General features: G+C 38.9%; 1 protein-coding gene across 3 annotated transcripts in view; it reads right to left on the reverse strand.

The window, feature by feature from the left end:
• ADD3 (adducin 3) overlaps positions 1-24,935 on the reverse strand; it is a 98,182-nt gene that overhangs the window by 58,315 nt on the left and 14,932 nt on the right. For 2 of the 3 annotated variants that reach the window (XM_050305476.1, XM_050305479.1), the window contains exon 2: positions 6,032-6,078. The exons of the other annotated variant lie outside the window; for it this stretch is intronic. The gene's annotated coding sequence lies outside the window, so the exon portion shown is untranslated. The remainder of the gene's footprint in view (positions 1-6,031; positions 6,079-24,935) is intronic. 3 annotated transcript variants of the gene reach the window in all.

A 24,935-nucleotide genomic window follows, 5' to 3' on the forward strand; every position in this document is an offset into this window, starting at 1 on the left:
GTTATTGAGTGGGAGAGTTTTAAGGCTTATAACCACTTCAGAAAAAAATCCAATTTTTAAACACATATTCCTCATTCACTCTACTCAGTCACACCAGATAAAATCCAACAATCTCCATGGTAAAGACACGATGAGCTAATACACATCTATCCACTTTTTTCTTTTCATGCTCAGAAAGTTTCAGCATTTTTAAGCCATCAGGGACAGACTTATTCCTAAGCTAAGGAGCAATTAAAAAAATAAGTACAATGAGATAGAGATAGGGTGACACATTTAAACCCACTTCATTAATAGCTATAATGTTAGCAAAATAGAATGAGTTTACCTTTTGGAAAAAATATTTAATTTTAAGCTAGATCTGTTCTTCTATAGTTAGAAGCTGAATCATTTTAAATATATCAGTCTGCAATTTTGAATATTATTTTCAGCTTGAATTCCAGCATCACATAAGAAGATCTAAAAATCTGATTACCACGTCACAAGCAACTGAATAATTACATCGACCCCTCTTTGTAGAGCTGTTCTTCATTAATTCATAATTAACAGGATTTGGTAACACAATTTGTACTACTAACTTTTAACACCCTGCTTGCATCAACTGGAAAGAGACAATTGTTTGTTTGGTGAACCCCAGAGCTCCAGTGCTTCTCTCCCATGCTTGGCTCCCACTCCCTACAATTCCTCCTCCTGGAGGTGCCCACCAAGCTCCTCTGCCCCTGCTGCAATCAGAGACTTGACATGAATGCTGTCCTCCTCCTCTTCCTGCCTCTCATGAAACTCCTTTATCACACGGACTGAGGAATTTGACAGGGAATGAGATATAGAAACTTTGCTGCCAGCAAACTGTTTCCGTGAGAGAGGCATCGGAAAGGGAAAACGGCAAGGACCAATCCAACACTCTTCAATCCATTCAAGAACTCATGGGAAATAAAACAAACAAACACCCACCCCCCTTCCAAAAAACAAAAAAAACCAACAGCGGCAAAAGAATTTTAAAAAAGCAGCAATAACAATATTTTACCATGATTAAAATAACACCTTCAAAAACTATGCTGTCTGGGAAAGCCTGAATGTCTCTTTCCTAAATCCACACCAGAAGTCACAGCTACAGAAATTCTGTACAAACTCAAGGATTAGCAGCATGCCCAAGGAAGCAGGATCTTCGCTTCAAGCACCCTCTTCATGTTTTAAAAGGCTGCAGGAATTAGAATAAGCTTTCCTTACTGCCATGGATCATAGCGGGAGCAGCAATACTGAAAGTATTGCTAGGGTAGTGCTTTTCTGTTTTAATTATAAAATTTCCTCATCCTCAACTACTAAGCTACTCCAGCTTTCCATCACAGTGAGACAAGCAATGCAAGCGCTCAGGCTTAGTCTGATTATACCAGAGAAACTTCGGGTTTGGCTCTTTTGAGACAAGACAATCATCAGCTTGATGCTGAGGTTACAGAGAACCAGGTTCTATTTTGTAACAGCAATCTATACTGAAAATTATGGTGTTTTTAAAATAATAATTAAAAATGCAATCAATGACCCCCCCCAGCTCTTTCACACATGTATCAAAGAACAGGAATTACACACAAAGCAAGTGTTTTTTTCCCCAGGAGAAAGGCAACAACTGCAGAAATGTTGAATAGGATCTTTTTTTGTTGTTTTGGTTTTTTGCTGTTTTTTGTTTGTTTGGTTTTGGGTTTTTTTGTAATTCCTTTTGATTACTTTAGATTGCACAATATATATCCCACAACGTATTTTATTTGTTTATGAGTATCTGGGCAGAGCTCCAGTGCTTTGTTGCAAGTGCTCACAGTGAACAGCTCAGTTCAGCACGAGCACTACCACCAGCAGGGAAACCTGGAGAAGTGGAGGAGAAACAGCCTCCATACTGCCAGGAGACACAGCCATTGTCCATACCGGACAAGGCTGAGACCAGCCAAGCAAGCAGGAACTGAGTACCAGAAAGTTTCTTCACCTCAGCAGGAAAGGAAAAGTCCAACAAATGCAGGACCCCAGAAAAATACAACTGTCCTCATGATGAATATGGTTACCTTTTTCCACACTCTATGAGAAAAATGTAGAGTGCAGGTACAGTATGAACAAATATTACTGTGTGCTACTGCAAATATTTAGTGAGAAGATTAAGTCAAAGACTCAGACTTTTATGCATTGAAGCTTCCCATGCTAGGAATAAAAAAAGCTTCAGACTGATTCACTGTGGGGAGTGAGGTATCAGATTACACGATTTCATGAAATGTGCATGAGCCCAACTCTGCATTTAATTTTGGTTTTGTTATCAGACTGCAAGACCAACTTCTTTTTATGAATATTTACTGGAAACAGGCATTTAAGGCAGAAATACCCTTGTATCACATATTCTGCTTCATCATTCATGCAGACAGGATTATCTACACTGACATTTGAAGAGCCCCACCTGGGAGACTTAATCAGCCCCAATTAAAAAACTGACCAAAAAAAGAAGCTGACTCTAGTAATGGCTCTCAGAGAGGACAATGAAGCCACATTAAGCTGGGGGATCCCAGGCCTCTAGGATGCTCAAGTGTGGTTCCATAGGGCTAGTAGCTGACAGAGGACAGAGAAGACAATTCCTCTATGTTTGTGTGAAACTCCTGTACATTAGCCATGGCCTAGTAACCATGGTGGTAGTGGATCAAGGGTTGGACTTGATGATCTCTGAGGTCCTTTCCAACCCAGCTGATTCTATGATTCTATGATCCAGAAGTAAACACTTATTAAACAGTTTCCCTTGCTCAAACTTAGGAAGTAGTGTGCCTAAAGGGATTTTGAGCCAATGTGCATCCCAATTCCTCCTTGCTGGACTGGGAGGGTGAGGGCTGGTAGGAAAATGGAGATGGACGTGTTGAAAGACGCACTGGGCAGGGTGGGGGAAAAGCACTCAAGGGCATGCTTAAAATAGTTCCACAAACAACATTTAGCCCCTCACAAGGATTAGAAAGACCCAGCAGCTCAAAAGCACCAAAAGTGCAGCAGACTAATTAGGAACATGACCTTCTCCAGAGCTGCTACATCCAGTGTGCAGAACAGGTATGCTCCTACATCATGCATGTGTGCAGGGGTGGGGAGGAATGGGACAGTACAGGTTGATACTTTTAGTAGGGCACAGACAAAAGTTCTGGTCAACTCTACATTGCTAACATGCAAAAATACTTTGGTAACTGTCCTGCTTTGACCTACTTTGACCTCTTCCTCAGTATTATGAGTAAGTAATCTTGCATCTTACTGTATTTTTGAACAATTTACTTCAGACTGTTCCTTAGACAAAGCAGGAAAGAAAAAGGCAATTGCTTTACCACATTCTCCCATCATTATAATGGGATGCACCAGATTGTTGTTATTGAATAGATCAGTCCCCCAGGTTACATTCCTCTTCATCTTCAGCCTTGCCTTTCAAGTGAGCTCTATCCTTATTAAAAGGACTAGAAGCTGTCCTCAGGCATACCCTGTCTTTGAAGATGAAGCCCCAACCACATTTTATGGAAAAGACTTCTCAGTTTGTACCTTTGCCAAACTGCGTAGCAGGTTTAAACAATTATGCAAGACAGTAGATTTCAATTCCAGGCTCGTCTTACCCAGTCTCAAGTTTTAAAAATAATATTTTTCTTTCTGCTAGGGCACTTCCAAACAATGATGATCCAAAGGCATTAAAGAAAAAAAAGTTACAGCTTAAACAATGTGACACAGATTATGAATAAAGAAACCCTTCCCATATGGAAAAGTTTTAAAAATTTGACATTTCTTTTCAGTATGTGTTAATCAGAAAGGCAGTAGTGAATTCTGACTGCTTCAGACAGAAAAGAACCAAAACTCTTGGGATGCATTACACAAAAGAGCAATTGCAAAGAAGGAAGAGTAATCCTATAGTTTCTTTTAAAACCGGATTCCTAACAGTGTTTTCTTAAATGGCTGGGAAAGTTCAGCAGTTTGGAGCCAGCCACATGTTACTTATCAATGCTTCAGATGCAGGGTTAGTAAGAAAGGCCATGTCTGGTTCCTTTTGCAATTGGGAAAAATCTCTTTTGAACTCTTTCTGAGGGACTGATGGGGGAGAAAGTGTCAGGAAAAGGATCTGACAGGTTCTGCACAGTGAGGGGCAAGGAACGTCTAGAGTAAAACCTCTTGTCTAAAATGAGCAAAGAGACAGAAACCTCTCCTTCAGCGCTGGAGACACCAGATAAAATGTCTGACTCCATTGTATCTTTTTTCCAGCCACACATTAATTCCTTTTTATGCTTTTTGCCAACTTCTCATCTTACCAGGAGCCTACAGGGGAGGCCAGTCCAGCACTGCAGGGAATGCAGCCACACTGGGACTCCATGTATAGCATTCTCCCAAGATCCCAGGAAAACATCTTATATTTTAAATACCCCAAGCATCACAGAAGACCTCAGTTTAAAGGTGGAACCAATCACCTGAGTGATCTTAAAGGAAAAGTCAAAGCACCAGGAAATTACCCTGTTTCTTGAAATGAAAGGAATTATGGATGAACACTGCCAATATCGCCAGTTTTGCCCTTGGACAGGATTTCTCCCCTGTATTTTCAATTCTGTCCAAATTACAGACCTGAGTAGTTCTTTGTCACCTGCAATGTTAGCGTAACTACCCACCAACAGGTCAAGAACTGAACATATTTCATTTTTGCCAGCACTGTAAGTTTCTCTGCCCTTTCTTTTTGACTCCCACGCTCTTCAAGACACCAAACAAAAACACACGTTCCTTTTTCCCTCAATCACAAAGACAAATGCTTGATACAACCAGTCTCTAAATCTGCACTAATAGTAGAAATTTGAGAAATTGATTCCATATAAACGGTACTCTCACCTGCAACAAACTGCTCTTGCAGATGTGGCACAAGCAACCTACACAGCTACAAATATGGAAACTTAGCATTAATAGGACAGGAAGGACCAGAGTTTATAAGTAATAATTTGATGCACTCTTAGTGGAAGAAGGCAGCTCAGCACCTCCCATTTTAAGTGCACCGAAGTATAAAGTCAGCTTTTACTAATCAAAGCCATTGTCTTTACATTTTCCTGAAATGGTAATATTTTTACTCCTTCCTTGCTTCTGCCTCACAGTGTTCCATTTGCAAGGTAATATTTCACAGCAGATAAAGGAGAGAAAAACTTTCTCCAACTAAAAAAAAAATCCCTCAAAAGAATCCTATCCAAGTGCTAGCAACAGGATTATTTTAATATAGTCTTTTTAGTTACATAACAGGCATGAAAACACAAGTTATAACACTGTCTTCTTTTAATCTAGGCCTGAGGAGCTATAGACAAGAGTGATAGACAAAAAATACTTCAGATAAGAGATTAGGCACCCAAATCCCTAAAAGTCTGCACTGTAAGAATGCTTGCTGCCTATTATTATAAAAATGAACACAATATACGCTATCTATACCACAGGAACTCTTTTAAGACATAATAGCAGTGTCTGAAAATGGTATTAAAAAATCCTCGGTTCCTCACTTGTAAAATACAGGCTGCTGCTCAGGTTCTGCCACCTTCATACTCCTCCTTTTGCATCTTTAGGAACTGTACTTACAAAAATTAACTGATGTGCAAAGTTTGCTAACTATTGTGAAGAATGTCAAAGCTGCAAGCACCACATTCACTCATCTTTGGTGATACTCACCAGCTGGTCCATGTATCCCACTGTACCAGCAGGAAATATCCACCTCATTGTGGCTGGAACTTGCAGGACACCTTGTTATCCTTACACATATGCAGCTCCATTACATATTTAGAGCAAATATCATGCAGTACTGTTCAGACTCTTGCACACACAAAGCTGAGGTACAATTTCATGCCACAAAAGTATTCTGTGCAACATTAATGAGATTATCGTGACAGGTTTTTTTGTCTGTGCTTTTTAATAAGACCACTTTCAAAGTGCCAATTTCCTGGTTCGGTTCCCTCTACCCCCTTAAAATCATTAAACTAAATGATCAGCAAGAACACAGCCAAGAATTCAGACAGTAAAATGTTTTAGGTACCTTGATTTTTTTCCACAGCTCTCCTTCTTTCTAGTAATGTAGTTGACCTGTAAAACAGAAGAAAGGGATGACTGACTTCTGGTAGCATTTTGAATATTACTGGAATATAATGTACACTAAAAGCATTGACGAAATATTCAGTTTCTTGAACTCTTTTTCAGATTTTTTCATTGAATTACATTTTCTTACCATATAATGCATTTTTCACACACAGAAATCTCAAAGCGAAGTCTCATTTAAGAGCACCTCTTTGGGAATCTCGCCATTTACCAGGTTACAAGCCAAGAAGTAAAATCCAGACTACCAGCCTCATTTTTAAAACAGAGTATAACAGCCACAATCCACAATTCCTCTTCCAGCCCAGCAGAAGCTGAACTCCAGAGCAGTCACTGTGCTGTGGGGCGGGCGGGGAGCTGGGACAGGGACACAATATCCCCCTTTGAGGGCTGGTGTGCAAATTCGTACGGAAACAACCACCCTGCTCCGACCCTTTCCCACCACTGAGCAGCAATGAGTCTTCCTCTTGCCTTTGTCTTCTAACATGAAAGTAAATTAATAAATAAAATAGCAATTGTTTACTTCTTTCATCTTTCGTCCTCTCAGTCTCCAAGTACAAGTTATCTTCAGTCAAACATGAGAAATTATTTGCATCAACTCCCCTTTTCCCTCAACTGCTCCACCAAGGAAAAACAGTTGAATTTCCTGGGGTACAGGGGCCAGACTCCTTGATTTCATGCATATATACAAAACATATGCTACATTTTCTTTTTTAAGATCTATACATGGCAAATTAGACATTTTATGCATCGTGAAAACATGGAGTTCAGCCAACCATCAGGCATGGTTGGTACTTGTCACCAGCTTGTTAACCCATTTTTATTCATTGGGTTGTTACAGCCTCTTTCAATTGTCCCCAGCTTTTCCTTTTTCTCTTTCACAACTTCAGTGTAGTATCCTCAAACATCACTCTTTAGGTCTTCTACTATCATACTTCAAATACTTCACCAGTTTCAACATTCCAGCAGGTTGGTTATCCTGTTCCCCATCATCATTCAACGTTCTCTATGAGTTTCAGGAGTAAAGAACTAACTTTTTAAAAAAATAGGGTACACAAAAATAGTGGAGGAAAATCATTCAAAATTACTGTAAGAGATTATTGTCATAAGATCCTCCAAAGCAAAAGACAAGTTTCCAAGAGAAGTTAAAATGTTAGTGCACATGTGCTCAAACTGTCTATTTTCCCAGAATTATTTAGTTATAGAAAGTCAATTCCTTGTTCATTTGAAAAGTAAATGTTGCTGTAATATGGCATTATTTTCAGAAAGTTTGCATTTAGGAACAAACAATGTACATACACAGAGTATTAATACAGGTAAACCGCCACAAAAGTATTTCACCTACTTTTAGACTTGAGAGGAATATAGATTAAGGGGACAAAATTGTCTCTATCCAGGTGTCCTAAATGGGGCTTGGGCATATTTGCTTATTTTGCTGTCCTGCCAATGCTCCCTGGTAGAGCACACAAAGTGATGGCAGTGACTGGGGAAAGAAGAGGAAGTGTGTTGGCATCAAAATGCCACATTAGAGCAGGAGTACTCCATAGCATCAGGAATTTAAACACTTTAACGTGACTGTTTATTCTTGGCCTGAGTACAGTTTATTTTTCATCCACTTCACACTGCTAGAGATAAGGGAATGCTATTTTTATGCAAGTCCCTGATACGTTATTTTAAGCGCAGCTGTCACCAGCAAGAAGAGACCCTGACTTGCAGGCTAGCAGCTACTGTTCCCAGAGGGCATCAGTAGACCACTCTCAGACATGAAAATTTAAGAGTCTCTCCAATTTTGCCATCTTCAGGTCTAATAGCACTGGTTGGCAGAGCACAGAGGTGCCCATATCTGATGGTGTTTGACACTGCTTTAGCCTCCCTAGAGTTGCCAGCGGAGCAAGGGCCAGCAGAGCATGGGCACTTTGCTCAGCTGTGTTCCCAACCCTGGGCACGGGGGAAGTCAGAGATCCCACAGCTCTCAGTAAAAGGAGGCAGTGTGGGAAACTGCTGAATCCAGAAACTGTGACACTCCAAACATACATGCTCTTGAGCAAATTTTTTTCCTGCCCTTTGTCACAACCTCTTTCCTACAATCCCTTTCTTCTTCTCCCTCTTTGCGACCCTTCTCCCTATTACCACTCAGCGCACTTTCACAAGCTCTTCCTCCCATCCCAATTCAAAATTCTCATTATTAAAACAACAGATCATATCAAGAACTGGAAAAAGAAAATCAGGAAAGGAATAACAGTCACACGCTAAAGAACAAACTCAAAGTCAGCTCTCAGATCAGGGAAAATAATAACTGAAATACATTCTTGGATGAATAAATTAGGAAAAGAGATGGATGTTAACTCAAGATATGACAGCAGCAAGACAAATATTGAATATGAGCAGCATCAAAAAAATTTGCAATACATCTGAATAACTGTGTATGTCAGAAATCAGACATACTACACAAATCTGAACAGGATATTGAAAATGCAAGTACAAATTAAATGTTACATGAGGGTTTCAGCCTACAGGACAAAACGATTTGTGTGTCAGAGATACCATTTATCTCCTTCAGAATTAAAGTGCAAAAGCCACTTGGTTACTTGAGAGCTACCACTCCCTTGGTCAGAGAAGCAACATTTTAGAGCTGCATCCAGAAAGTATGAGTAATCACAATGACAGATAATGCAGGAACTGATGGGATATCCCAAAGAAACGTGTCCTAGAATGAAATTATAATCTCCCTCAGCTATTCATATTATAATGGCTGATCAGTGCGCATTAGGAAAATACGCTTCTGGTTTGAATCCAAACCTTGAGTATAAAAGCAAAGCTCTGGTAAATATTTAAGAGAATTCTGAGTTCCAAACTGAAGAGCTAGCAACTAAGTTCTTTTCTTTTCTTTTTAACAAGCAAAACCATCAAAAGATTGTGCAACTCTAAGAGCCCTTAAGGAAACAATTGGAAATTTTTCATAACAGGGTATTTCCTTATACCACTGGCCACAGGAATGCAAACAGTTCCACCAAACAGAGATTTGTTCATTGGAAACAACTGACAAGCTAACCATGTTTCCATCTTTTCCACTCTCAGCACTCAGCACACAAAACAGATGATATAATAGAATACAGAACTATCATACCAGGGCCACAAGACATCTTTAACTCAGCACCTGAGACTTAACAAGAATATATTCCTCACAGAGGTTTAGAGAGAGAACTTCTAATTATTTAGCATCTTTATCTAAACAAAATTTATTTTTCTACTGCAATTTCTACTTATTTGTTGGATTTCCCCTAAATAATGTTACATCTCTTTTAACCATAAACAGATCCCTAGCTCCATCCACAAATCAGCACATCAGTAACACGACTCACTCCCGTAGTGTTCCCTGACATAAATCAGGCAGGTGAGGCTAGGGAGAAGCACTGGTACAATAACGTGGGTTGATACTCAAATTGGTTAGTGAAAGAAAAAACAATGAGTACTACCACACTACTGGTAGTACACCCTTTGTACCTTACACAATATCCTCTGTGTAATTCCAATGATTAGATTTCCTCACCACCTTCTCCATTTGGGATTGTTATTTGAGTGATGCCAACTGACACTGCCAACTGTGAATCCCTCCAAAGGAAGCTGGAAACGTTTGTGTATCTGTACAGGCAATGGCACTCTTAGTGCTCACAATCTACCAGTCTTCAGACCTTACAGGAGGAGATGAAGTATCAGACACACATCAAGGGAAAGGCAAGACAAGACTGACAAAGGGATTTAATTTTCTTGACAGCTAATTAACAAGTCACTATTGCAGAGAAAGCAATTTACACTCTGTTCTGAGCTTCATGCTGTGAAGAGGGAAAAAGAGAATAAATGAACATAAGCAACTGTAAAAACAGAGAGTACTGTCAGAATTCAGGAGGGCAGCAGGAATGCCAAAAGGTGCTACATCAGCACCCTGACCAATATCTGTCATTGCAAATTTGCAACTCAATTAAGGCAACCTTTTAATGAGAGCTACAACTGGACTTAATTCCCTCCATTCAAGCTGAAGGAAAGCAAGGGGAAGAAGTCATAAAAACAGAGCAAAACTGAAATGTGCTACAAAGAGACCAAATTGTTTTCAAACGAAAAAACCCAAAACAAACAAAGCCCCTGAAAGACACAGCTTTATGGAATTAGTTTGCCAAACAAGTCAAGAATGTTGAATAGTAGAAAAGACAGACAAATGTCTTAATTTCAGATAGAGATGTAAAAAGACTTTACTTGTGTTTACAATTCATGGCAGAGAGATTATTTTTCTTGTAGTCAAGGAAACCACTCTTACAATTACAAGATTTCAAATTTCGGATTTCCCCTTTTAGGAGGGAATGTGGAAAAATCCTCGATGCTATTCAAAAAGGAAAATGGGATATGGCTCTGGTGTCCCATGTACAGACAAAAGGGCCACACAAGGATCTGACAACAAACTCATCCCAATGGCACCATGGAGGAAGAAACACGTCCATATTGTACTTCAATCTTCTGAGACAATCAATGATAAAATAGTCATTGCAAGTCTCCCATAATATTTTCACATACAAAACCATTTACCAGAAGTTACTAAACAGGAAGCTAAATATTTCAAGCCAGGCTTTATTTTAACTGTAGCATCTCTTAATCTTTTCATTCTACGGGAGATGCACGCTGAACTCTTGAACGCTGACCTTTCATCACAGCACATTCAAGGTTTCGGAGAATTCAACTTTTTTGAAGTCAAAACACATGAACCCTCCCCTCCTTGTTAGATGATTTTGAAGATCTAAACATAAGTCATACAAAGAAGCAGCTTGGTTTAATTATAATAGTAGAGCAGAAATTATTTTCCCAGTTATCTTGACTAGATAACCAAAGTGTGTTACACAGCCTTGACTAGTGCCAAAGAGTGCTGAGATTTAGAACACTACTCAAAAGCTATCTTTTATTTTTATTACTGTCAGCATCCTAGAAAAAAAACCATGCACCAAAAGCTTTTCAATTTAATCTCACTCGTGATGATATAAAGAACTACTCAAATTCCGCAGACCGTAAGGTAAAGGCAGTAGAACACACCACAGATTTCCATAATCAGAACATAGTAATATCAAGTTATGTAAGAAATTATTTGCTGGTTTTAATTAAAATGCCCAGTTCATTTTTATTTTTTCCTACAGTCACTGCAGCAAGATGCATGTTCAGAATGACAAGAAACTACCGGGCAAAAATTAAAAACGTTCATACTCAGGTTAAATTAGCACCACCATCAGTGAAAGCTTTGGTGTTGATAAGGAAGCAGAGACTGATTTTAGAAAGGTGTTAAAAATCCAAGCTATTGAAGAATATCTGAAAAGCTTTAATTGTGTCTTCTGGCTGAAATAAATACATGTGAAAATGAAGGTGTTAATTCACATTCACATTATGGGTTCTAATTTATAATAATACTTATTTCATTTTACCTCTGTCATCTGATAAATCCCACTAATAAAGGCCCAATGTTCAACAATTCAGTGTTGTAAAGAATAGAGCTGCTATCTGGTAGCTACCTTAATGACTTCCTCAGGAATACTGTAAAATTAGTTTCAGGTGAGTGAGTACATTTTCAGTACTGCATTGTTAAATTTCACATAAATACAGTCTAAGAAATAAGAAATGGCACTGTCAGAAATCATCTGAGTGGTCTTAAGATCCGGATGTCTGGTATGATTCTGCAACAGGCCTCCTAACTGGCCTCAGAAAAATCATTTCTACATTATATATTTTTGCTTCTCTTGGTCCCTTAAAATGAGGTGAAGTGCCTACTGAGATTGGCATGAGCAAAGGTGTGTGTTAACAGACTGCATCTCTTTCACTAACAGGTACTTCAAACCAGACAAAACACAAGTGCCAAGTGCAGGTTCAAAAAGGGCTGTCAAGGGGAGGTGGACCGTGCTGCTTTAGCCTTCCTTATGAAAAATGAACAAGTATAGGTTAAAGTGACACAAAGGGTTCAAGCATCAAAGCCTCAAGAAAGGAATGGGCACTTCAAGGAGCAAGACCTCTGCTTCCTTGGAATCCATCTCTCACAGAAGGAAACAAGATCAACTTCTAAACTCATCCAGGTACCTGCACTTGAGACACCATTCTCCTAGACTTGCATATAAAATATGTACTTACACACCTGCAGTTACAGTACTGGTATGACAGTAGTGGTCTGCCCAAGGATACAAAGCAAGGTAAGACTCACAGGGAGTCTTTCCATGTCTTCATATTAAATAAGAGTAAGACCTGGCGGATTCTCATGCTACATTTCATTTCACAGCAATTTTTTTTGCAAACTGTCTTTGCCACTTCAGCTCCAAAAAACCGTCGATTCGGGGTGTTTTTACTAAGAAGTGATTTTTGCTAACTTGATGCTTCAACCACCTGAGAAGCCACTGATTCTTTTCTCATCTCACCTTTCCCTTGAATACTGTTTTGGTTTTATTTCAAAGCCATCGAATCCACAGCACCTCTACACCTCCACTCACACACAGTTTTTTTGTCTTTCAGCTCTGAACCTCTGATTCTACCACAGCAATATTACTTCTGAGCATTTCCAGCAAGGTTTACTGGCATTCTGAGGCTCATTCTGAGACTGCTGAAACTTGCCTCAAACTGTGCCTGCAAACAAGAAGAGAACAGTGGAAATCAAAGTGAAGACCTGCAGCTGAAGTTTCAAGGGGCTGGAGAGGATTTTCCCTGTGCTCCCAGTAGTGATGGGGACACTCAGCCCAGTCGCATCAAGGCATGGCACAACCTCACAAGAGGAATCTCTGTCTGACAACAGAGGACCAGAAGATGTTTCACAACACAAACTACAAAAGTATGGAATTATTTTCTTCCAGTATTAGTTTATGGATAAAGCCACAGTTGGATTAATGACACCACTATTGCTGCAAAACTAATAATGTTCAGTGTACATACAGATATTAAAATATTTTTCATCAGCTACAAAGTACCAAACCCTTTATTTATTGGAACAAGATGTATTTGGAAGTTAAGATTACGATTTGTTTACAAACTGACCAACTTCACTGGTGAAGCAAAAACACACTTTCATCAGTATTCTTCCTAATTTATTCTGACATTATGAACAGAAATGTTGCCTATTTATATTCTTCTATTTAATCATGCTCCTGAAATGGTCAATCCAGGCCCCAAAGCTTAGAAAGGACAGAAACCAGCTACACTTTTTTTTTTAAACTCTGTATCTCACTTGTTCACTTTTGACTTCCACACAGCTTAATTCAGCCAACCTCCACCCTAACCCCTGGGAGCATCTTGTACTTTCCAGCCATCTGGACTGTATTTACATTACTAAGAAGAAAGTCAAACTTGTTCATGAACAAAGAAAAACCTCCTTAGTATCTTTCTGTCTTGTCTGTGCAGTTATTATCTAAGTTCTTATTTTCTCAAAAAAAATATTGTTCTCTCTGAAGAGCTCACACAATCTTCTTCGTGAGCTCTACTGATGTCATATTTCTTCACTTACCATTTTCTATTGCTGTCTTAATAAAAAAAAAAGAAATTACTATTTTTCCCCTCAGTTTTCACCTTCTCTTCACAAAAGTCCTTACAAAGAGCACGAAAGTTCAGGTATGATAGTTTAGGATAGAAGAAATTGTACCAAAGTGTTTATTTAGAGAGTAAGAGTTTTGCAAATAAAATGAATTATTGCCAAACTAAGTTCAGAGACAAATTTTAAAAGGAACACAGACAAACATTTACTTTTGAACTTGTACCCATTTTGATGGTATCCCTCCCCCTGGCAGCAACTGCTGCATCTGAGCTCCTCCAGAAAAGATGAACATGTCATTTTTTACAATGATATTTTTATCAAAATATCTGTGCTGTGACCCCTCTCCCAAAACAGTGGATCACATATGCTGAGGAACACTCACAGAAAAAGCATAAACTGCAGAAGACAAGTAACTGCCTCAAACTGGTTTTACTTCCAACCACACGTTCTTAAACCCCACCCACTTTTATCTGTTTTTATGTGAGCTGCTGTATAAGTCTGCCTTTTAGTGCGTTTTATAACCCTATTTTTCAAGACACACTATCTCTTTCGATCAAAGGTAGTCAACTAGAGCTTATCATTAAAAGCTATTTTGCAGATTACTCTGCTCCACTTGATATGCACCAGAAATCTGCATCAAGTTTAAATGAAAGCCAGATTGGTGCCTTTGTTACAGGGAAAATTAATGAAGGCAATGAGCAATACTTGACATTCAGCTAACTTTTTAACCAGGAATTGAAGGTTCCCAATGCTTCGCAATGCTTGATCCAAACATCTGATTAATTTCAAATATTAATGCAGTCTAATACGCTAATTTAATACCTGCATAGGGAAAAAATGCCAGTGTAGAACTATAGTGTAACATAAATTTGAAAACACATACTAGGAAGAAAACTTTCTAGAGGGGTGATTTGCTTAGCTGTTGTTTATTTTCAAGTTGAACCTCTGAATTTAATTCAACAAAGTGAGCTTTCAGAAGCATAATGACTTGTAATGATTATGTCAAATATCTTCTCATCCCTTCAGCAACTCTTCTGGAATACCAAGGAGTACAAGTTCAATTGCAGATGTGTGGGAGGCTGCATACCACCATCACAGTAAATTCATTGGAGCAGGAAATACACAGTAGAGAGGTAACAATGAATTAAAAATGTAATGAATAGGTCCACGTGAAAAAATAACTACTGAAATAACTCAGCCAAACACTACCACATATAAAATAATGCAAAAGCTCTGGACACAAATGTTTGAACCAGTATAATAAAGGGTACAAAGCTGGGGCAGAAACACTTCCCCTGCCAACATTTGCCTCTTCCACATCTTTGAAAAGAGGACTTAATGCAGCATTAACAGAACCAAACGTGTTTCCTTGCATTCATAGACGCCAGTTTCTAGACTGATTCAACATTGTCCTTTCCCAGTTTTTTTCTCCTCATCTCCAAAATCTAAAAAAGGTCTGACCATCAGTATGAAAAAATACAGTTTGTCATTAAAAGTAGCTGAAGTGTAGTGAAGATGCAACATTATTTCTGCTTCAGGGAAGCACTGCCAAATTACTTACCAGAAAAAAAAAACAACAGGAGATCTGTTATCAGTTGAGCAATATCTCTACTAAGAAGATTTCAAGCTGTTCAAAATTTGTAATACTTTGTAATACTTTTTCTTTGTGGAGTGAAGGCATGTACAATAACCAATCAGGCAACTGAACTCCCTCTTCTTGAAACACAAGCTGAACATTTCATGCAAGCTACTAAAAATTTAAGTTTTACTTCCAGCAATAACCACTCCTTGCAGCTTAATCAAAGGAATAGCAATCACAGCCTAATGGGCTTTATTTTCTAGAGCATCCGAGCTGGAAAGTTATCAGTAAGAGAAGATTCACTGCAGAGAAGAGAAGAAACTGCAAAGAAGTGAGGACTAATATATTTGCACTTAGTCTGCATCGATTTGATTTTATTTGTTTCTAACACAGAGAATGTGAAGTGACTTGATGCTCAGTCCACAGATACGTTATGAAATTAGTTTCTAAGGAAACGGAGCAGAACCTGAGGGAACAAAATTTCTGTATTTGTGCTGCTTCTGTAGCAATCACAGAATCGGCTGCAGAAAGCACAAGAAGCAAAATTCCTCCAAACCAATTAAGGAACCTTGAGTATCCTAAACTAGCAATTTAACTGGCAGCCTCACTGGTGAGGCACATGCATCTATTTGAGGAGGGAGAGCACAGGGTGTAAGCAGGATGCACACCAGCTCACTGCCAGTACCAGCCTACTCCTCTCGACTGCAGTGCAGGAAGAGACACTAAAAATAATACAGCTGGCACTTAATATAGTCTGCTCGTTCATGCATGCAGAGGCTCCTCTGTGACTTCTAAAAAATCTGACTGCCCACGTCTCGTGGTTCCTCTTTCAGAGAAAAAACAAATTTATAACTAGTGAGGCAGCAAACTTTTCTGTACAGGAACTCAAAGGGGGTCAAGTGAAAGGTGGGGATTTTTAAGAGGAGTTTCCACACCATGAATGCCAAGCAGGTTTTCCTGCTGCCAGGAGTACAAGCATCCCTCCAAGCCTGATGGCATGGGGCTGTTTCAGATGCTCTCCCCAGCTGGTGGTGTGCCTGGCATGCAGGGATTGCACTTAGGATGCAGACAGACCCAAAGGGCAGCTACGCCAGGGGACTCCACATGATGAGATCCTCCAGGACAAAATAATCAGAATTCTTTGGAGAATTTAAAACTTTGGAGGTAACATAGTGCACTTCCTAAACTTTGAAATGAAACATTCCTTCTACCAACCAGCCACATAACCCACTGCTTAGCAACAGAGGTTGCACACGTGTATGCGTCTACAGGAAGCAAAACAAGCTCTGTAATCCATCATTCTCACGACACAGCAAGACAATTTCTCTCTGGGTATACACAGGGTTTTTAAAAAAAATTTTAAAAATCTTATTCACATTTCAAAAGAAATCCATGTCCCCTTTATGTTCAATAAAAACTAGATGGTGAATTGCAAATAAAATCTTTCTAAAGCAGCTCCAATACATGTGTTTGAGTGAGGCTCATTTCAACTCCAGAGAGAACTCTCCTTGGTTTGCCTACATGCTGTGTTGTTTTGGGCAGTGAGGATTCTTTTTGCACAGCTATCTACTTTGCAATAGCAAAACACTAATGCAACTGGAAATACCAGCGTTAAGAGTCTACTGCTAAAAGTGTCTGCATGAAGGCCAGCAGCCCAGAGGTGACAGCCCAGGCCTGAAATCCCAAATACATCACCACAGGCTGGGAGATATTAATTCCACTGTGCTATCCCACTGCAGAATGCACATCAATACTCATCTCTATCTATAAATCAGTGGAACCTATTTTAGGCACAAAAGCTTCAAAATAAATCCTTCTGACCAACCTCTCAAATTAATTACGCAAATGCTGCATGAAAGTGCACAGATCATTTTTACTTCAAAATTTTAAAACCCTGCACAGACATTCTGAGAGGAAAGGAAAGCAAATGCCTAATTATACACGTTGAATAATCCAGATAATGGTCTGTCACATGCCTTGTTCTGAATGCAAATCAGAACAATGGCTTTAGCTGTAAACATAACGTGGAAATGTCAAATAACTTTGATCTTGTGTCTGGCAAGAACATGCTTCTTTAAGACAGCATTCTGTATTAAATGGGATATATATATGTATATATATATATAAAATGTTTTCCTGTTGAGTCTCAAAGCCTTTCCTTACAAAATATACCTTATGAGATATTCCAATAGAGATGAATAATCATATTTCCCCAAACAGAAGGATGCTGCCGCTCACTGCCCTGCTAGAAACACTAGAGGCAACAATACTTTGTTTACTGAATTACCTTTGTTCAAGCAAAGTGTGATTGTTTCTGTATCCAAAACGCCCATAAAGGAAGGGTGTACTCAAAAGTTCCTGTGCTGAGGGGCACTCACTGCTTCAGAGAGAGGAAGCAAGGCATACCCATAGCAAGCAACTAAGCTCCTTACACCTGTTGTGGAAATGAGTCCTAACATGCACTCCAGGCACGTTTAGTAGGTAGGATTTTCTTCATTTCAGTCTATGTCTTTCTTACATAGCAAGAAAACCAAGCAGAAATCCAGAGGCATATGAAAGGAAGGGCTAAAACTGAACAGATGAGAATGCCCAGGTTACACGTGCCAGGGAGGCAGCAGGAACCGCTGGTGTTCTCTTCAAGCCTGGTACTAGGGAAATTCCTTATACCACTACATGACCAATTCAGCATGTGCTGAAATTCATTTCAAGACAACATTATTAATGGGAGAGTAGGCTCTTAAGGAGACAGTTCCACAACTCAAGAAATTTAGGCTCTCAGTTGGAAAAGAACAAGTAAAGAATTTCAGTGGCGACATGATGACAGTGGCTATTTCAGGTCTAAGTGAAACAAGAATGTCTATCTGCTGCATGGTGAAACAGGCTTTGCTTCCCAACACGTTTTTCTACTTACAGGTAAAACACAAGATACTAAATTTCATATTGAGATTACACTAGTCTTAAGGTATGAAGAAATTCTATGAAAACAACAATGCAGGAAAATAAATGTACAACTTCTTAAGTGACAGATAACTGGAACAGATTTAGGGGTCAGTCCAATGAAAACACTATTGCTGCACAGTTGTGCCTGGTTGGACCACCTCACAGAGACAAAAGACGGATCCTGTCAGATACTGCTGCAGTAGATACTATAACAAAGTTTACTGATGCAATCCTTGCTTGTCATTTGCCACATAGATTTCAGTTTTCCAAAGGAGAAAAGAAAAAAAACAGGACCATTAAAACTATGCATAACTGTTACAGTCAGTTGACTAAAGATGTAGACAAGAACAATACCCAAACTTATTTAAATTCAGAAAAAAAAATCTCTCCTTTGAGAATACCTGGACTGTGCAAAGCTTCAGAAGATTGCTCAATTAGTCTAACTTGTTTTGCCACCACAAGCAAAAGGAAATTCTCATGTCTTTACTCTGAAAGAGACTTCATTCCACAATACACAGTTCAAGCTTTCTCGAAAATAGAAGTTACCAGGATATAAGAACAGGACCAGTTAACCTTTCTTTCCCCTTCAGAAATCCAGGGGACTTTTTTTCTTTTTCCCCTCAGTTGAGACAAAACATTATTTGCAACTTAGTCAAAGTGACTCACTTCCACAAGCTCCTCCAACACACTTCTAGCAAAGCCCTTTTGGGAGGGAATAGATTTTCCTCCTTCACAACCTTAAGTTGAAATGATACTCAAGTGTATAGTTAAAAAGAGTACAAATATAAATTACTGCTATGTAAAGAGGATGCTAAGCATTTTTATATGTTCCTCCCTCAAGAAAGGAAGGATGAGAACTCATTTGGTTTCAGTCAAACCACGCCATCCCCCTCCTCACCTCTCAGTAGCCGTATTTCTAATAAGATCCTCAGTTTAGGCTAAAGGCATTTATTGTACACACCTTGATCCCTTCAACAAAAATTATTTAATAGAAGGGAAGAGAAGATGTGCTGATCAAACAGAATGCTACATAAAGACTGCATGAGATATACGTTGGAAGGCCAGCAAAATTAATCCAAGTTCAGGTCTAAAATGAAACAGAACTACAGAAGTGTAAGATTCCCTGAGTACATGCACCTCACTCAATTTACCCAAGCCCTTACACATCTCTGCAACTTGCTTCCACTCCTAAAACTGCTAAACTCGAGAAAAAAATGGCCATTTTCATGTCCTGCTTCTACAACACTGTCACATTGAGAACTGGTACATCAAATCCCATTAGGAAAGGGAACAAAACTGGGATAGACATCTTCAACCTGAATTTGTGGAATGATTCAAGTCTAATCTTGAGGTTTCAGCTAAGCTTTTCTTTTTACTCTTTGTAAGTAATATTTGCCCATTCAGATGAAGTTTGGAAATGTAACCAGAGACTTGTTACCTAGTTAAATAGAAATCCTATCCAGTTTAACATTTTATTAAGTCAAGACACTACTTAAGACACCATCTGTATTCTCCCCTCACTGTCTTCCTGGCCAGCAGCTCACTCCTCATTTGCTATTCCATTCACCACCTCTTGCTACTTGTTCCATTTCTGTTCAGCAAAACGCATAAGTTTGTATATTTCTATGAAAACAACCATAACTACTTGACAAACACCATAGGAATTGCAAGTTGCAATATCATAACATCTTATGAGCCTTCTCCTAAGTTTGCATCAGCCCATAGGTTTACTAGCAAAGTGCCGTCATGCAAGTTTCCTGTTTTAATATTCCCCCTCCTCTTCTTTTAAGCAAGCTTATTCTCATCCTTAGAAACAGAGGAAGTCATTAAGTCAAAAATGTTTATGCTAAATGAAAACACACATATTGCCATGACTTCTATTCAGTGACTATTGGGTGGTCTCAATCTGACTCCACTTTCTCATCAGCAAGTGCTTCCCTTGGAGAAATTATCAAAGCACAGCCCCAGACACCAAGGATTGTAAAGGTATAAACAATCAGCTATTATAATTACACTTCAGGATTTTTTTTTTTTAGAAGACTTTAATATATCCAAAGAGAACTCCCAAACATCTGTTTTCAGTAAGTATTTAAATAATGTTTTCCCAAACTGTATCAGAAATTGGCTAGTGCTGTGTGTTTCTTGGGATGAGGTCAGCAATGTGCACTAGTGCAGTGCCTTTGTTGCAGTAATTACCATGTTTATTTGTGACAGCTTGTGGTTGAAGGGGGAAATCCACAGCCCACTGGCACGATCAACTCGTAACCTTCAGAGTACTGTCTGCAACTGCCTGTGATCAGTGTCTCCAACATGCCAACCTCTGGTCATACTGTTCTTTATTCATAAACTCGTGTTTCCTCTTAAATTTGAAAAACGTTAAAAATACCAACTTCGGTTTAGTACTTTGATAATAATACATTAATAGGTGGCCCACAAAGACTCCCCATACACAGAACATCTGATTGTAACTCTCTCGACACTAAGAAAAATCTGTCACTTGTGATTTGAGTTTATTGCCAATCTAATCCCAATATACTACGGTTTGCCTTTTGTGGACGTAAATTATATCCCAGGAAAAATCAAACTGCAGTCCATCAGCACAATTTTTTCACTTGCTTTTTCAACACTACCTGTCCTTATTACAGGAAAATGTACTTCCTCCCAACCTCAATATTTTAATTATTAAATAATATTTGGAAGAAATGAAAAATGCTTCTCAGAAGAGAGCTGCAAAGCAGTTCCTCAGTAATCATGAGCACTTTCGGGAAACTCAAATACTCCTGCAGCACACCCACTTGCTTCCTGTGAACAGTGTTCAGAATTATCTGGAGAGGTCTTCCAAAGCGCTGAGAACATGATTTCTGAGCATTCTGATGCTCTATGAATCACCAAGAACAGAACATGAAGCCAAGGAACAGTAAAACATGCAAATGCATATGTACAAACAACAAATAAGAGCTGCTAAGACTAAAAATACCAAACTATATCCTGAACAGAGCAGGAAAAGACCAACAGGAACTTACACACTATACCACTTCCACCTGAGACTCTTTACTTTTGTTTGGACCCAGAGATCAATCTGAATGTCAGGAATTAATAAAGCTAAGCAGTACAGATCAGCTCTCCAGAGACCAGGCACATCTGCTCAGCAATGCCAAGCTGCCAGCTGGATGGAGTCCCAAAAGCCTTTAAAGGGTCATCATGCACAGCGAAAGCTTGTACTTGAGTAAAAACCCTTTAGCCTAGCAACTAAAAAGGTAATAGATATTCTGTTAATTACATTAAGTAATTAAGTCATGTTTAGCTCTGTTAATTAAGATGCCTAATTTTAAAAGGTCTAATAGCCACAATATTTAAATTTCTGGTTTGTTCTGGGAACACAATAAAAGTCTATTCTAAACCCCTGCCATTTTTTTTGACTGACTCAAAAAAAGAAGTTATGCTGTGAACAGATAAGCTAATCAGTTGAAATGGAAAGAAATGAAACAAATTACTACTTGTTGAATACTGCATATTCTAAGCAACTTTAAAGTATAAATAATCAATTAAAAAATTCAAAACTAAAGGCAACCTGGATCTCAGCTGAGATCATCAACCACCCAAGGATACTTCATCTGGGTACAAATCGTCAAAATGACCTTTCCTCGTTCAGGTTTGATCAGAGCCTGTTCACGGAAGAAATAAACCCTGCAGCAGATGGATGACACTTGCCTCCCTCCCCAGTATGCTCCTCACTGGCACACAAGGTCTGGCAGGGCATAAAAGTGTTCAATCAAGTTTTTGATACATGAAGCTCTTTCTGAAATAACTGCTGGCCTACAAGGAAATCGCTCCTTCCAAATATCTCCAATCAGGAGTACAGTGCTGTACACCCTCGGTCAAACACAGCTCCACCTACTGCTTTTTCTACAGCTCCAAGTGGCTCAACTTTCACGCTGTAAAGACACGGCTGACACCCTTTAACACCTCGGTAGGCATGTGCTAAAGAGATCTGTTGTTCAGGATCACAGCAGTCAAAACCCCACTGCTTAGCTCCCCCTGCTCTGAGGGTATCACAGCTCAATACTCTTTTATTACAGGATGTTACGCCTCTGCTGTTTGCAAGGTATTTCCAATTCTTCTCTTTTGGCTCATTCCCCAGGGGAATCCAAAAGGTGAATTCAGGCTGGGCCACTTCACAAGCCCCACAGAGAGCTTGTTTTGTAAGGAAAGGAGCCACTTTCAAGACCATAGTTAAGATCAATTAGCTGAAATCACTCTGAACACTTTATGTGAGCAACTGCTACACTATTTTTTAAAAGTAAATCACTGCTCCCTAATTCTACTCATAGCAGTGAGCAGTACCAGTCCTAAAAGACACTGTGTCTGTGAAGGTTTATCACTGCACAGTATTCCTCTTTCTGACCCCATGCAAAGCTTCAGAAGCGCTACCAGCATCACAGGGCCCCTACAGGATGTGGGACACTATCCACGAAGGCACCTAGAATTATTAGCTCCCATTCAATTAGCAAATTCAGCTACTAATTTTATATCCCCTTAAGCAGGGCTTATAAACCACACAACACAGTGCCCCTGAGCAGCCATCTGGAAATGCAGATGTCATCTGCTCACCTTTGTAATCTGCTGTAAGGTCTTTCAGATGACGACATATTTCACTGTGGTGCTATATAAATAAACAAAGTATTATAAACAATCATTTTATCTGACTGGGCTTATGTCATATGGTTTGCTTTCTCTGTGAAAGAAAACATGTACATAAAGTGCAACCAGATGTTGTTGGCAGAGAATCGATTTAATATGGACTCATTTCTAAAAACATGATTACAGATGTGGCCTATATCCTGAACCCAATGTTTAGGGTAAAATTCTCTCTATGTATAAGAATTTCACTAATTTTCTACGTTTTCTCCAAGTCTCTTAACTCACCAAAAAAACGTTTCCAAGAACTAAAAAAGTTACACACCCTCCCCTTTCACACACACCCTCCTCTTTCACACATCCACCACAAAAAATAATTCAAGCATATTCTTACCAAAGGAAAGCTCAGCATGTTACTGAGGAAACCCTGCTTTGCAGCAGATTATTGCTATAGCAGCTATGAGAAGGAAACGATGCAGGATAGAACTAAGTCTAGACTGAGCTTCTTTGCAGCAAACAATACTTAGCTATGTCTGCACCTGACTTATAATTTGATTTTCAAAGTACAAAAATAGTTACTATAATTCTGCTTGCAGGACTGGGGAAACTTCAGATGCTTTAAGCAATTATTTTCAGTGCTTTAATTAAAAAAAAAAAATCAACTGATACTTACCAAAGGTTTGGATCACTAATATCATCCTTAAAATCTCTGACCAAATTCATAGAGCTCTTGGTAAATAATTCAAACATATGATCAAGATTTAATTGGTGTACTCTAGGATTGCTTAGGATAAAAGGTAGTTGAATTTTGATATAATCATGAGCAATCAACACAAAGAATGGAAATAACACACAAGTTTCATACTGAAAATCAATAAAGTCTGAACGAGAACTTGGTGCTTTCACGCTGGCTGATTTATAAAATCCTATCAACTTACCTCAAGAAAACTGGAATTAAACTCAAACTCATTTCAAAACAGGATAGAAACAGCCCAAAAAGACTGACTGCATCACTCCACATCTAAACCCAAAAGATTTTCACCCTATTTGATATCCAGGTATTCAAGTATTTAAAAACAGTCCTCTTAACAATCACTCTCCTGAACTAGATAAGACAAGTTCATTTTCATATGAATAGAGAATCCAATGCTTAAGAAAAATTCTCAATATATATACTCATTATTCTCACTCCACATTCATGTTCATATAGAATTAAACTCGTAAACCCCCAAATAGTCAATGGTTACTGAGACGATTGCCTTGGCAATGTATTTATTGAAGGAATTAAAGCACTTGAAGCTAGGTTAGCTAACTACCAGGAACACCACTTAAAATCAACAGTTGAAAAGTAAACAACCCTTTTTCCCAAATTATCTTTCGACTGGACCTTTAGAAACAAAGACAAGTAACTCTTTCAGAGGATACTGCCACTTATGAGGTCCTACATTTATTGGTAAAGCTCAGATATTTGATTAATCTAGATTATCTTTTCCAAGCAAGGTATTATAAAGGTCACATGAAATGATAAAAAAGTCAGAGAACATAAACCAAAGCAGGGAAAAGTCCCACTTTCACCTAAGAAATTCTGTGTCAGATGATGTGAATGCAGCTGCAATTTTAAAATCCTCTCACAACCAGCCAATTTCTAATCAACAGGTACATAGCTACTTGCTTCTGGAAGCAGGAAGATGAGACAACTGGAATTTTACACAACTATTTAAAGTGTCCCAAGTAACCTTTAACAAGAGCTTTAAACATCTGTTTTGAACATCATTTCCAACAGGATTAAAAATATATATATATGGTTGTACAATCTCTAGTGGAGGAATCAGATTGATTTAAAGCACGGTTAGACCTAATGGCTTGTTCAGAGAGGAAACTTTGGCAAGGATGGATCAACAAGCACTCTGAGCCCAGAGGTGAGCAAGGCACTTGTTTCTGCTCCACGAGGAAAACATTATTTTGGTGAGAGGGGCTGCTCGAGGGTCTGAGCTCTGAGGCTCAGCTGTGTTCTCACCCAAGTGTTTCCAGCTACGTTGGTTTGTGGGGGTGATGCGGGTGAGCAGCTCTGCCCACGTGCCATCTATCTATGTGGTACCTAAAAATTACTTCCAAACTTCAACTGCTACAGTCTCACTTAAAGAGAAGAGC

Source organism: Myiozetetes cayanensis, unplaced genomic scaffold (genome assembly GCF_022539395.1).
Source record: "Myiozetetes cayanensis isolate MyiCay16 unplaced genomic scaffold, myiCay2020 scf10, whole genome shotgun sequence".
In the NCBI taxonomy this organism is placed as follows: domain Eukaryota; kingdom Metazoa; phylum Chordata; class Aves; order Passeriformes; family Tyrannidae; genus Myiozetetes; species Myiozetetes cayanensis.